At 39.0% G+C, this 16,090-nt stretch overlaps 1 non-coding gene across 1 annotated transcript; it reads right to left on the bottom strand.

Moving 5' to 3' along the window:
* Positions 1–15,227: 15,227 nt before the first annotated feature.
* LOC141635256 (small nucleolar RNA R71) lies at positions 15,228–15,334 on the bottom strand. Its single transcript, XR_012539955.1, has one exon. It is a non-coding gene; the product is annotated as a small nucleolar RNA R71 (small nucleolar RNA).
* Positions 15,335–16,090: the final 756 nt, after the last annotated feature.

Raw genomic sequence — 16,090 nt, 5'->3', positions numbered from 1 at the left:
GTGGACTTAGGCTTAAAGTCCACCACCTTCTCCTTATTGAAGCTCGAACCCTCCTCAGACCGTCTCAAATGTGAGCCATTAACCGTCATCGGATCGAATTTTGGAATCGGGACGGACCCATCAGCACTCGGGTCTTTCCCCAATACTTTCGGAGTTGTCGAACCCCGGAACAAATGGTCTCTCAAATTATCTGGCATTGAAGGACGAAATTTCTCAATATCAGCAGAGGTCTCAGTCGATCGACCACCTTGCTCAGTCGATCGACTGAGATGTACAGTTCCAGAAGCTCCTCAGAACCCGCATATCGGGCCGATCGACGGTATATCGCCGATCGACCGATATACCTGGTAGACGCCTTTTTCTTTGAATTATTCGTTACAGCTTTGTTTTGACTCGGTTCCGCCTCATTCTTTTCAGGGGCATCCTCGACCATAGCAGGCCCCTCCAGGGTAGACCCACTCCTCAAAGTAATGGCGTTTAGGGTCTCTTTCTGGTAAGTTTGAGTCGGTAAGTGTCCGAGAGCTCGAGTGGTACTCTTACGAGCCAACTGAGCAATTTGCCTCTCTAGCTTGGGATTCCTTCAGCAACAAGTTCTTAAACTCAGCAAAATCAGAACCATGGGATTGTTGTTGCTACTGCGGCACATAAGGGGGTTTTTGGTATTGTTGTTGCTTATGATGAGGGGCACATAAGCTTGCTGCTACTGCTGTTGTGGAGGTTGAGTCGGATTTAAGACATTCTGGCTACTCCACCTCAAGTTGGGGTGAACATTCGGCTCATAGTACGTGTTTGTCTGCCTATAGTGTTGAAAGGCAGCACAAGATTCGAAAGGACTGGGACAATTCTCTGAGACATGTCCCTCAGCTCCACATCTTCTATAGACGAAAGGACCGTCTGAAACAGCATTTACTTGGTACATACCACCTTTAGAAGCTCCTCCTAATTCATATTTGTCAAACCTTGTAGTGAGGGCTTCTAGTGCAGCAACAGAGGAAGATTCAGCAGCTCTCCTCTGGTTTCCTCTCGAATTCCCATATTCGGCCTTATGAGTGGCGAAATCATTGATAATCTTCGACCCGTTAGTCTCTCCCATGTTCTCAGCAAATCGGCCATTGGCTGCAGCATCCAATATGGCCCTCTGATCGTCATACAGTCCATTATAGAATCGATTGCACAAGCTCCATTTTTCGAACCCATGGTGCGGTATAGTTCGCACCAGTTTCTTGAAATGGACCCATGCTTCATGGAAGTTCTAATCTGGCCCTTGTTTAAAGCTCGTGATCTGAGCTCTAATGGCATTCGTCTTCGAGGCAGAGAAGTACTTTTTGTAGAATGCCAGGGCTATGGAATTCCAGTCGGTGATCCCATGTGCGGCTCGGTCCAGATCTCTATACCACTCTCTTGCAGCATCACGAAGAGAGAAAATGAACATGGTATCCTTGATCTGATCTTGGGTCACACCGGCCGGCGGGGGTATAGAGCAGCAATAATCAATAAAAATCTCCATGTGCTTGGCTGCATCTTCATTTGCAGCTCCCTCGAACTGGTTTCTCTCAACCAGGTTAATATAGGAAGGCGTTGACTCGAATTTTCTCGCCTCCCTAGGTAGTTCGAATCCTTTGTAGAGATTCGCAGCTATTGGCTGTGAGTGACTAGCAATGGTTGCTTCTTGACCATAACGGGATTTTGGAGAAGTAATGTCTCATTTGAAGAAGTAGAGGCAGGAGATGTAGGTGGATCTCCTTCGAACAGAGCGTTCTCGTAGTGGCTTGACAGAGTACTCAGCTCTTCCTCTGTCGGTAATACCCTTTGTGATCGTCTCAACTCGCGCAAGGATTTCTCGATCTCAGGATTTAATGGTACTAGTTCGCCACCATGTGACCTGCGCATAAGAAGAAACTAGAAAAAGAATATAAGAAAAGTTTAAGGAACGGATGTCCCTTAAACTAAGAAAGAATAAAACAACTAAAAATTAGAACCATTGCCTCCCAGGCAACGGCGCCAAAATTTGATACCCGTCGTTGTGAGTACCAAAAATAAGATTTATAATTTCCTATTAAGACTAACCTAGGCTAGTGGTAACAGGGTCGAACCACAAGGAGGCAGACGTAATTTCTAGCTGTCTAATTCTAGTCTAAGGTAACGAGTGTATGGGTTGAGTTGAATTGGTCTATAGCTAAGAGTAAATAAAGACAATAAACTAAAAAGACGGATTAAACAGATAAAGAAGGGGTACTAGGATGGTCGGTTCATTACAGCTTCGGCGGCAGCATACTAAATCGGTCTGAATCAAACACAAGTGAGGCGGGAAAACAAGAGGTCCTCTCGGTCCACTCTTAACAGATAGCATCTTTCGATATCGCTATAAGTCCCTAATATCACCAATACTGACTCTCGTCCTGAAAAGTGACTAACGGTCTAAACTATACCTATCTTTCGATCTCAGCATAGTCTAGTCATTTTAATTGGTGGTCTAACAACTGTCCCTATCTTTCGATCTAATGGGTCAGTTATAAATTAAGCATCTAACTGGTCGCATGCATTCGATTCATTAAATACAACATTAAAATCAATTAAAACGAAAGGTAACCTCACGTGGTTAGTCGATCAACCAGGTATGGCGGTCGATCGACTGACACACGAATTTAGTCCAAAACAATACTACGCCGCCTACGCTATAATTCGCCTACATCCTAGCACAATTGATTTAGCTACTCATACTAATGTTGATAACAACAATGAAATTAACGAAATAAGCAGAACGTTTCATGCTTAAAACGAATGAACAAACAATTAACAATGAAGGTAAATCGGTTTCGGGAGACTAACTAACAATTCCTATACTAACAATGCAATAAAGATGATCTGGAAATAGAGCAAGTGAATACCGAAATTGCAGAAGGATCGTAACGGAATGATTGAAGTCACAACGAAAATCCAATGCGAAATAGTTTCCTAAACCCTAATTATTTCTAAAGAATCGTATGTAAAACTTAATGTAAAAACTTGATGTCCAAACTGATGTTTCTAGGTTACGTTATATAGCAACTAACGTAACTTTATTTCCTAAACCTAACATAACTTTGGGCTTCAAGATTCACGGTCTTTTAATTCTCGTCTGGAATAGAAGTTTGGTCGATCGACTGCTAGGACTGGTCGATCGACTGAATAACAATGAACAGTAGCTTCTGGAACCCGATGGTTGGTCGATCGACTGATGGTAGTGGTCGATCGACTGCTTGAGCTTCTACTTGACTTCTATAATCTCGTGTATTTGTCTTTTGGGCCTTGAATTGCGCACCAAGGTCGTTCCTTAAGCGAATAGTTCACGTCAAATGCAATGCAAGATACTCGGGGATGGATTTAGCTCGATTTCCACTGGATTCTTCACATTTCTGCAATAATGTACAAAATTACGGGAGTAGACGGAAATAGGGAGAAATGTAGCCTAAACTACATGAATGAGCTCTGAAATGCGTGTAAAATGGGATGTAAAACATCATATAAAAGACACGCATCAATTATATCACAACTTTCTCCACCCGGAACACCACAACTCAATGGTGTCGCCGAAAGGAGAAATCGAACCCTACTTGATATGATTCGGTCCATGATGAGTCAAACCGAGTTACCAAATTGATCATTTAATTGATCGTATAACGTTACGAATTAATTAAATTACTTGAAAATTGACGGACGATTTTGAAAGTAAAATTTACGTATCTCATTATAATCTGATTAAATAAGATACGGTCTAAGTGATCGAATTGTTTTATTACTTGGATGAAATTATTGTTTAAGGAAACAATTGAAATTGAATGAATTATTATAAATACAAGATGTTGTGATTTATAAATTGGTAAATTATTTTGGTACAAGTAAAGGTGAATTACTAAGTCAATTTTGTATATGACATATTTTTATTAATACGTTGATTTTTAATATGTTACAAATACATAACATTTTTACATAACATGTAACATGTGACAAATTGGCAAATTAGCAAAGATAAAATGGAATCCATTTTATCTCAATTTGGACCGAAATATTGGGAGGAATTAACATATATATTATGTTGATTAAGTTAATGGAAAGCATAATGATGCTAGCCTATTACTAGCCATGCATACCTACACAATCTTGTAAAGACCACATTGTGCAAGCATTGGCCACTCTTCCCCACCCCACCCGGTTTTGGACAAAAGAGGAGCCAAGGGTTTTCTCTTATTTTCTCCAATATACACTACATGCAATATCTAGTGTATTAACAATTCATTCTAACATCACAATAATATTTTAGAGAGATAAAAATATTCTTTTCCTCCTCTTGACCGAAATATAGAGAGGACCAAAACATTTGGGTCAATTTTATTTAAAAGATTAATGTTATTCTAGTATTAATAATATTAATTTTATTAAGGGTATATCTTGGGTATCATTCCTTAGGAGGGATTCTGCATTTGAGTCCTTGTTCATCCATTGAGGAGAATCATGTACACAACAATACAGAGGATATCAGATGTTTGGATTTAACAAATATGTGATTGGAATAATATAATAATTAGTGGTGTGCTTGCCAATTTACTCTATGGAGTTTAAGAGCTTATCTGACTTGGAAATCTCTTACGAGAATTGGAATTTGCTAGATGAGCGCATTAACTAGTGTTATTGGTTGGTTATTCGCGTATTGTATTTGAACCGTTCTTTTCCTTTGACCTTCGACTTGTGGGTGAGTAGCTTAGAGTATTTACTCTAAGTGTTGAGCACGGTTCTTTGAACCTTTGACAATATCGATATTGAAATTAAGATGAATATTGGTTACTGGTATTGAGTTATGAGTTATGGGGCCTTTGAGCCGAGTTATATGTACGGTCCATATTGACCATGGTTATTGAGTTATTTGAGTTTGAAATCGATATTGAGATGAAAATAATGTTTCGCGGTCTTATTCGCCAGTTCACTCACCCCTTGTCCTTGGCTTAGGTTCGACGATGAGAATACGATATCTTGTTACTTTGGGGTATTATTTTATGAGTAAGACGGAGTAATGAGTAGGACGGAGTAGTGAGTTGAGTTTTGTTTAGCTATGGTGGCGAGAGATGAGTATTATATTAATGGAATAGTATTGAATTAGTATGAGGTTTAAGGTTAGTTTATGGGGAGTGTTTTTATTATTCTCTGTGTTTATTTTATTTTTATTTTTACATATCTGTGTTTCCACGCCATGACCAAAAATTATTCTGCTTATATTGAGGTATTATCTCTTACTCAGCTTTCCGGCTGACGTGTTTTCTCCCTTCTAGGCTACTCGTCATGGGGGGTAGTTCCTTTCTGTCTTCTAGTTTTGCTTTCAGGTCTTCCGCTGCAGTTCAAAAAGCTTTTATTTCAAGACAAGGTTTTTATTAGAGACTTTGTAAAAGTTTTATTTCATTTTCGATCTTGTATATTTTATTTTAAACTTTTGTAATAAGAGGCTTTGTATATTAATTATAATATCCTTGTATTTCGGCCATTTTTATATGTAAAAGTTAGCTTTAATTTAGCCGAAAATCAGGAGTGTTACTGTAATACCTCGTACTTTGATATTAATAATTTATTTAATAAAAAATAGTTAAAAGCATTTCTAATAATAATTACAAATACGATGTTAAGTAAAATATAAAATTAATAATCCAAGTCGGGAATTGGGCTTACCTAATAATCGAGTGTTGGGCCGTGTGCCATTGGTTAATTGGACCGGAATTCATTATAATAAGCTATGAGTATAATCGGGATTTGCACCTGGAATTTATAATAGGTAATATGGAAATAATAATAATGGAAAAGTAATAATAATTTTATTAATTATCCTAATAATTTAATTTATAAAACAGATGTATGGTAATTCTAACTATGGTAAGAGTAGTAATATATGATAATAATAATAATAATTTATGATAGTAATAATAATAATAATAATAATAATAATAATAATAATAATAATAATAATAATAATAATAATAATAATAATAATAATAATAATAATAATAATAATAATAATAATAATATGGTAATTACGTATTTTTCCTAATTGATTTCCATATAACCTTAACCTACCTATATAAATAGATGACAACCTACAACAATAGACCTTATTCAGCATAAAAACACAAGTAATTCACATAAGAGAAAAGATAAAAAGAGAAGGAAGAACTAGCAGCTCTGAGATCGTCACAAGGTAATTTTCTAATCGTCTCATAACATACTCACCTTAAGACTAATATAACTCGTTAATTAGAGAACCGTTGACTGACCCGAGACCGTCACCATGACCGTGGACCACCAGGGATTGACCAAGACCCACCGTTGACCACCAGGAACCACGGGTAAAAGGAGTTTCAGGCGGTTTTCAATGCGTGGTTGTTATTGGGCTGTTTTACGTGTTTAAGCATGGTTATAAGTCCACATTCAGTCGTGACTGACCTGGGTTTGGTAGGGGTGGTACCTAGGTTTGCGTCGACCACCGTGTGGGGTCAGGTATTGTCAAGGGTGGTGGTTCGTGCGGTGGTTGGCCGGAATTTCGTTGGTGTTTAATGGTTGTCAATCTCGCATATAGACTAGATTTTACCTTCCTGTGTGTGTCAAATGGACTCGTGTTTGAGTTGGTTGGTATCATGGTGATGGGTCGTCGGTTTTGGGTTATTGTGGGCAGCTATAGGTTGTGGTGGTTGCAGTGGTTCCCGGAGTCGAGCGAAAACGGGGGAGGAGCAGGGGTTGTGTGCGAGTTTTCGTGACCGTCTTAAGACGACTGCCATGGCCGTGTTAGTGACTGTACCGGGGAAAGGGGACCACCTCTGGACTCACCGTGAGACAGTGGTGTCGAAGGTGGTGGCCAAAGGTGGTAATGGTGGTTGTGGTGGTGTTGGCGAGGGGTTATTAACACGATGTTGTCGATGTCGGGTTTTCGGCAATTAGTCATGTTCGTGATTGTTCCTGCTAGGGCGTGTTTATACAGTTTGTACGGGATGGATAGGCTGGTGGTTAGTGGTCGTCGGGATGCGTTATAGTGCGGTCTAGGATATGGCACGCTTGGGTGGTGCCTATGGTGGCTATGGTTGTCGTGAAAGATGGATTTTTGGTGGGATGTTAGACACGGTTTAAAATCGTGTATGCGTGTGTTAGTTTGTGCTTGGTGTTACGGGTTGTATGTGTGGTTGGGCTTTGGTTCATTAATTAATTATAAAATGGGTTAACTCGAGTTTAATGAGTAAACAAGTTTTCGTATTGTAACTAAAACGGGATTTATAGTTATATGAGATTATAATTAGCGTAACTAATTAATTAATTTTTAATTGATAGAATTATTTAAGTAAAGTAAATAATTAGTAATTAATTGTAATTATTATTATCAATAGGTGACGATTTGTGAAGAATTTATAATCGGGTTCGGTTGCATTAATTATTCCGATTCTTGTTGAGCTGCTTAGTTGGAAATTCGCTATCAAGGTAGGGTAGCTACTCAATCACTTTAATGTTTACTTGAATGGTATTATCTGATTTTATTGGTTGAATTATTGGAATAGTGATGGATGATATATGATTTTTGGTTGGTTGCGTTCAGATAAATTGTTTAATGACTACCTCAGCTCGTGACTGAGATGATTTGATTATTGACTACCTCAGCTCGTAACTGAGATGATTATATTGATTATTGGATTCCTTAGCTTCGTGTCTGAGATGGTAGGAAGTTGTGTTGCTCAATTGTTTGCATTTTTATATCATGAGCACTTGCATTGGATACCTCACGTCAGGTTCTGCAGGACTTGTTTCTGGGATGATGAGACTACCTCAACTTCGGTTGGGATGATGAGACTACCTCAACTTTGGTTGGGATGATGAGACTACCCCAGCCAGGGATTGGCGGGATGAACGGGAGCGTTGGAGGATTGATCATGAGCATGCAATGCATTTTTATTTAGTATTGTTCTTGTATCCATTTATTGTGGTCGTTTGGCTATTCCTACTTAACCTCGTGGCTGACAGTGTATTCGTGAATACCTGTGGTGAACCTTAATGGGGAGCAGATTTGACAGGTACTAACGATTAGCTGACTCGGGAGCATTGGGATTAGAGCTCGACTTAGACCATAGTTGAAGTATAGATCACATAGAATAATTATATCACTTTATTCATTTCCGCTGCGAGTTGTAATTATTTTATATTAAGTTTTAGTTGGTTAAGTTGTAATAAACATGTAATCATTAAAGTTTTATTTAAAGTAATTTGGTGAGTTGAACTTTGTTATTCACTACCTCGAAAAACTGAGATGGTAACAATTCTATTTATTTGGGAACGTCTAGCTAAAGGACCCTGAATAAATGAGGGTGTTAGAGAGACGGGTTGAAATCATTGCCTTGACGCGGTGATTATAACGGCGTAAAAAGGTACATTTGAAATGGTTGTAAAAACCAAGTTTGAAAATTGTCATTATCACGACTTAAAAAGGTGTGCTTTTTTTCAATGGTTGTAGAAAACCGGGTTTGAAAATCGTCATTATGACAGCCTAGGAAGGCGTGTTTTTGAAATGCAACGGTCGGCGAAAGATCGAGGTTTGAAACGGCCATTATAACGGCGCAAACGGGTTTTTTAAAAGTTCGAAATGATACGGAAGGACTTATGATCACATAACACAAAAGCACTCGCAGTTTCATTTTATTATGCATAATGTTGACACGGGTTTTGGCTTAAATGGGTGAGTTACACACCAAGCTATCAAACCCCGATTTTCGAGTGGAATACCAATCCAAAGAAAATGTGCAAGGAGGGTGCCCTAGCCTCATGCTCGAAGGCAATTAAAGATCTTTGACGAAACAGAAATGTGTAACGTGACACTAACATCTATATGCTTGAGTCAATCAGGATTCGAAACGCGGGGATGAGAAACTCACGCCGACGGGACGAGCCAATTGGTTGAAAGGGGTAGGTTATGGGCTCGGACAAGGAACCCGACTTGTGACCGTAATATCAATTAATGCATTTCAACCAAGACCTCGTTCGATTCTCACCATCTAGGGATCACAAAGACACAAGTGTCCTAGTTATCCCCAGCGGAGTCACCAATCTATGGACACGGGCCCACCTGCGACGCCCAGCCAATCTGTGGACGCGCAGCGGTATTTTGAAAGCCACTCTCGGTGGCGTAAAAATGCTTTCGACCGGATCATTTTAGATCGGTTGGTTTCGTCTCAGCATTTGTGGGATGCTTGGAACCCGTTCGAATCCACTTTATACCTAGGTCAACAAAGGCAAAAAGCGGTGTTTGACATAGGTACTAATGATAAGGAGTCGTACCTCTTTAGCATCCTATCTGTAGAATGACTTTCGTTCGCCCTGGATAAGGTCGTCCACTATCCAAAGTTTCTGAGTAAGAGGTGAAGGTACGTATTGGGAAGCCCTTTAATCAGACACCCAATCCCGCCCGCGGTAGCGGCGTCTACTGATCGATCTTGTTTGGTTAAATGCAAAAGTTGATAAAACGGGTAAATGCATGAATGCGCATCCACAAGTTTAAACCTAACATGTGAGCTTTCTATGTCGGTTGTTTATCCAAATATCAAGTAATTGATGTCAAGTTGGATTTAATGTTGATTTGCATGCAAGACGGAAATTAAACATCCATTTACCGAGTTAGGTTCATGGTGCATAACGTGATCCATTTGTCTTAGAAAGACGTTTTGCAAATACAATATAAAAGAAGCAGATTTGTCATCTGATCCGTCCTGTATTCGGGTTAACCGAAGTCGAGATCATCCTAGACAACCGCTGGAAAGGAGGCAGGGTCTGCATCAAGCTGCCTATTGAGGCGCGAGCCGTCAGGCGATGCAAGCAGGCTTGTCCTGGTTTGAAAACTTCAAAATAGTTGGCCTGTTTAGGCGCGATTCAGCAGACTGTCCAATGGACGTCTTCTGACTGTTAAAATGTTTGTAAAATGGTTTTTAAAGGGGGTGTTTAAACCCGTCTTTGTTTGAAAAGATCGTTTAGACCTTTTTGTGTTAATATGAGGAACGTGACTTGAATAATCATCATTTTATTGACAATATTCGATGTCGAGTTCGGTTTTGCAAGGTTGACATGAATAGTTTTGAAAAAAGATTATGAAATAATTGTATTAAGTTCATTTGTTTGTGATTAGCCAATGTTTATAATCGTACTCGGGTTAAAAACCGACATGGTATGTGGAACCAAGGATGACTTTGCATTTATGACTAATATGTTTGTTTTGAAATTTGAATAAATGAAATAAAGGGTTTTAAATACCTTTTAAAATGTAATTAACCAAATATTATCACCGAAACACGAATTAAACCGTCATGGTATGAGGAACCAAGGGTGAAAATGTTTTATGGTTAAAAGTTTATCATGAAAATGATTTGAAATATTCGAAATGGTAAAGACCGATTGCAAATAGGAAATGAAATAAAGAGGAAAGATGAGAGCAAACACAGCTGGATTAAGGCCTGAGAAAGCATAGAGGCGCGAGCCCCCTGCTACGCAAGTATCTCCTGCCTCCGGCCAAAATCCGGTTTTGGCTCATCTAAACTATATTTGAATTATGTTTTGCATGTTTTAGCATGTTATAGTTATAAAAAAAAATGAAAAACATGAAAGAAGAGGATTTTTACACCCTCATACTTACATGCTAGGCTTGAGACGAGAAATCGAAAAAAGTGTAACAACATGTTAGGTCGGAAAACTCAGTTGAAAACCGTTTTAGCAATGTAAAGAGTGTTTTGTTAAGTTTAGTGATGGTGTAGTTGGTTGAGATGGTCGGTCAAGTGATTTAATGCACGATGACGGTACCAAACAATGTGTATGGCTTGTATTTTCGATCGGTAAGTCGAAAATACGCGTCGGTTTGTGACTTAAGAAGTCGAGTCGAGAATTTTAAGGGAGAGATGAGGGGGCGGACACTCGCGTACCTTCAAATGGTGGCATTTGAGGGGTATTTATAGAGAAATGGGTGGTTGTGTCCATTTTGAGCGATGTGGCCGCATGGGCTACTCGAAGAGGTGCGAGCCATTTTGCGGGTCTTCGAGTTGTCTTGTCACTATCACGCAATTGAAATCATGATATGTTTAGTCCTATGTTTTGGATGACATGATTTGTACTTGACCATTAATGTATTCCGTGAATACTTAACATGGAAGATTTAAGAAGTTTGTTTTTTGTGTTTGACTCGGTTTGACTCGTTGTTGGAGTCAGGATTTGAATTTTTGAGTCGATTTTTGGTCCGGTGTCAGTTTTGACTCTAGTTAGTGTCATTGCGACCCCGTCATCGTGCATTAAACACTCCAGGTACTTTTGAACTGTTTTGAAATGTTTTTTTTTCAAAATCGTTTTGAGTTTTCCAATGTATATTTATACAAAACTGTCGATTAAACGCAGCGATTCCTAAGCACGTTGTAGTCCGATAATCATCGGGTGTTTGTTGGAGACTCGACAGATACTGGGTATCTAGAGTAGCATGTATTAGGGTCGTTTCTATCTTAAGCTTCCTACTTTGCATATTCTATGAGGTTTTGTGCCCTTGGTAGGGAAGGAGCGCTAGCCTTGTGTGTATGGAGCAAAACGGAGCTAAATTGATCACATCTAACGAACAAGCATCAAAGAGGAGACCGATACTAAAGTCCTAAGTAGGTAGAACAAATAAATGGGCAATGATGAAGGACCCTCGCGGCTCCTCAATTATCCCTACGGATCATGAGGTAGCCAAATGAAGAAGGAATTCTGCATGGAAGGACGGGCGTCCCAAGCATGGCCCGAGCGTCCCAAAGCAGAGGACGGGTGTCCAAAGACTAAGCTCGAGTGTCTCTTGAGCAGGACGACCGTTTTTCCATGTAGCATGAGCGTCCAACAAGTGCAATCCCGGCGTCTCCATGGAAGACTTGCAAAGCGCTTATCTTCATTTTAGGGACTTAATCGCCATTTAAGCCCTTAGTTAACCTAATACTTGTACTTAGTATAAATACTCCCTTGTAATATGAGATTAGCATCATGCCATTAGAGTAGATTAGAGATCAATTAGCTTAATTACATCTTAATCCTTCCTTAATTATTGTTCAAGAATTCTTAGATCTAGTTGGGTAATTTGAAGATTATTTGGGATTTATTGAAGAATTGAAAACTCTTCATCATCAATCAAGTTATCTTCTATTATTCTTTCCTTTCCATTTGTTCATCAAAAGTTTGGTACAATTTCTTTACCCTTTGCTTAATTATTGTTTTTACTCATCCATCATGTTTACATTTGTTAAGATGATTGACACCATTATTAACATGTTTTCCATGATCATGAGTGAGTAGTCTCCTAACTAGGTATAGTGGGGGATTAAGGGAGTTAATCATGGGTAGATCTTTACTTAATAAGTTCATATGATTGCTTACTTGTTGTAGTTTCAACTTATGCACATGTTATGCTTGATGAAATGCTTGATTGACAACCTAGCACGAATCTCTTATCCATTCAACAAGACTTATAAGACATAAACTAACTCAAGGCTTGTTAGACCATGCATATAGTTGAATAGGGAGAATTAAGTCGACTTGTAGGTGTCGTAAACTCTTAACTGACTCGGCTCCGAGACCCAAAACTTCCTAGGAATTGTAAGATATAAACTAACTCGACTCCACTACAACAATAATATGCTTGCATCTATGAAACTTGTTTATGTGATCTCACCATGATTCCCTTATGAACCCATAACACCCTAGGGCTTTTTATCAATTGTTCACACTCCCATTTACTTATCTTGCTTTGTTTTCCATATGTTTACTTTTACTTTGTCTAGTTGTTTAGATAACCATCTCAACCCAAACTAATTTGTGACTTTAAGGCATAACTAATTGCAATCGATAACTTAATCCTCCCTTGGAATCCGGCCTTTACTTACCGCTCTACTAAGGGTAGTTTGTGGAGACTATAAATATTGTTTGAGGGCGTAGATTGACATGTCGCATCAATTTTTCTCCCTTCTTCCCTATGCATTTTGTCCCTAATCTAGACGGTTTTGACCTCTTTAGCTTGCATTTTATACCCTTAATCCCCTTCTACGAGTTTTTGTCTCTCCTTGCAGGATTTGAGCCCGAGAGGACTAAAGGAGCTAGCAAAGAGCCTCACGAAGCTAGCATGGGGAAGAAGAATGGAGGAAAGCAGAAAAGGACTCCCGGTTTGTCCACCGACTCAGAGTCCTCCTATGTGAATTATGAAGCGAAGATGCAGGTGGCTCTGAGCCGATCCGTGACCGGCGGCCGGTCAGCCGGCCCAGAACCACTGCTACTTATGGAAAATTCAAATTTTGAAGAAGAACTTACAGGAGATTATGAACCGGTCGACCACCGGCGGCCGGTCCACCGGCCCAGGCTCCCTTCCCCGCATTTTCAATTCCTTATAATTTTTGACCTAATTTTTATGAAACATATAAATACCCCCTCCCTAATTTCATTTGACACATTAACCTAGATCTGAAAAACTCTCTAAATTTATGCAACCTTCCTTAATTCAAGTTTTAATCTTTCAATAATTAAGCCTTAATTACTTACTTATTTATCCTGGATCTACTTAGTTTCAATAGTTTACATTTGGGTACTTGGTTTATAATTGAAGTTTATTGAAGAACATCTTCCATTTATCGATCAAAGATTCAATATTTCGTTTTGTTGGTACAATTTCCTTCCTTTTAGTTTAAATCATAAATTATTTACATTTCTATTTAATATTTAGTTGTTGTTTCATTTAATTTCATGTTTACCCTTATGTTTACTTGCTTTTCTCCAATTATTTGCATTTGTCTTTTAAGTATGTGTAAGTTGTACCCTTCTAGGGTTTAGGGGGAACTTAAGCAAGACTTAAGGGTTAAGTATGGGTTTTTAATGTTGGTCATTGGGTAAACTGTTTGGCTTTTGTTAACATGCATAGAATATGTTTGTAGAAATGTGTGAATGAAAGTTCATCTTTTTCTACAACTTTTGCTTAGTGTCTTGTTGAATGAAAGTTTGCATAGTTGCTTGATAGTATGTTTACAATGAATTTGGATGCTTTGTGAGAACTTTTTGTCCATCTTTAGGAACGTCTAAGAAATTAGCTTTCTTGGCCAATAATTAACCATAACCATCGACACCCATACTTGGTTAGACTTGGTTAGGGGAACCCGACAACCCTAGTTTCTATCAATTGTTCACGTCTTACCATGTAAATTACTTGCTTTCAATTGCTTTAGTTGTAGTTTAATCAATTTCACCGCCCTCCTTATTTTCGACTAGACTTAGGCTTAAAACAAATTAGGTGCAACTCCACCCATCGTTGTGGTTCGACCCCGATTATACTAATATAATTGGGTTAACTTTTGGTGCGAGTATTGACGGCAAAAACTCGTTCATCAAAATGGCGTCGTTGCCGGGAATTGCGTTAGGTTATACTTATTTAGTTCGAGTATTAGGCTTAGTATTTATTAGTTGTTTGCTTGTTTGAGTAGTTACTTGTTTCTTGTAGAGTGAATGTGTTATTGCTTACCCTTAGTGCCTAAAAACACTAGGAGACTACCGGTTTATTGAAGTTTATGCCTAGAGGAATCGATAATTCTTTACTTAGTGATCCTGAACCAGAGAGGCTCTTTAGAGCTTTGAGAACAAGGACTTTAGCAAGGGTTAGAAGTTCCAACTTGGCAACTTTAAACCAAGCAAATTCATCCACCCGACCTCTCATTGAAAGCATAACTCAACAACAATCAAACAACAACATTGATCCTCTACTGTAAAACCCATTTCATGATCTCCAAATTCACACAAATACACCACCTCCAAATATACCAATTCCACGACTACAAATGGCGGCCCTAAGAGATCACATCCACCCAAACACGGATGACTCTTCTTCTCCAATCAACTCTGGTACTTTGGCTCCTAATAACTTTGAAATTCATCCCGCCCAAATCGAGTTGATCGAGAAAGATAGCTTAAGCGGCAATGTTGATGAAGATGCCCATGCTCATATTAGGAAGTTCAAAAGCGAAGTAGCGATGATGAAAAGAAACGGAGTCTCCGAGGACACATTGAGGCTTATGTTGTTTCTATTTTTCTTAAGAGATAAAGTGGACCAATGGTTGAAAATTCACCCACCCAATACCTTCACAACTTGGGATGCCATAGCCAAGGCGTTCCTAGCCAAGTGTTATCCTTCTTTAAGGACCGCTATGCTCCAGAACGAGATCCATACATTCCAACAAGAAGATGGGGAGTCCTTGGGTGAAGCATGAGATAGATACCAAGACTTGATTGCTCGTTGTCCTCACCATGGAATACCGGCTTGGTATATCACTCAAACATTTACCAAGCAACCAACCTCAAGCATACCAAGGTTATGGGGGTAACCAAGGCAACCAAGGTAATTAAACCTTTTACCAAGGAGACCAAGCCAACCAAGGGTCCAACCGAGGATACAATCAAAGCCAAAATCAATATTTCAACAATGACGATCAAAGGTACAACCAAGGGCAAAATCAAGGATTTAACCAAGGGTACAAAGGGAACAATCAAGGAACCAACAACGGAACAACAACCAAGGATATCAACAACAAGGGAACAACCAAACTTTCAACCTTAGAGATCAAGGATATGACTTTCCTCATCCAATTGCCAACCAACCCTTCATCCAGGAGCCACCACCCCAAGCAAGTAATTCCATGGGAGATGCTAAATATGACAACTTGGTGAAGTTGATAGGGGATTTGGCAAGTAATACTCAACAACAAATGAATAATGTTGAAGCTAAAGTGGCTTCTCAAGCTCTCATAAATCCTTAAAGGCCACCGGGAGGATTTCTAGGACAAGGGCAAAATCCAAGAGACCCTATGAAGGCAAAGGAAGTTAATGCTATCATGGTGGGAGTTGAAGAGGAAAGAGAAGAGTCATATGGTTTGTCAAGGCAAGAAGAGTCATCAAATGCTACACCTCTTTTAATGGCTAAAGAAACATTTCAAGAAGTTGACCATGATCCCAAAGAAGAAAGCATGGGAGATTACCTTATACTTGAGCAAATAATGACAATTCATAATAC

Source organism: Silene latifolia, chromosome Y (genome assembly GCF_048544455.1).
Source record: "Silene latifolia isolate original U9 population chromosome Y, ASM4854445v1, whole genome shotgun sequence".
Classification (NCBI taxonomy): Eukaryota; Viridiplantae; Streptophyta; class Magnoliopsida; order Caryophyllales; family Caryophyllaceae; genus Silene; species Silene latifolia.
This window is presented reverse-complemented; position numbering and strand designations above follow the sequence as displayed.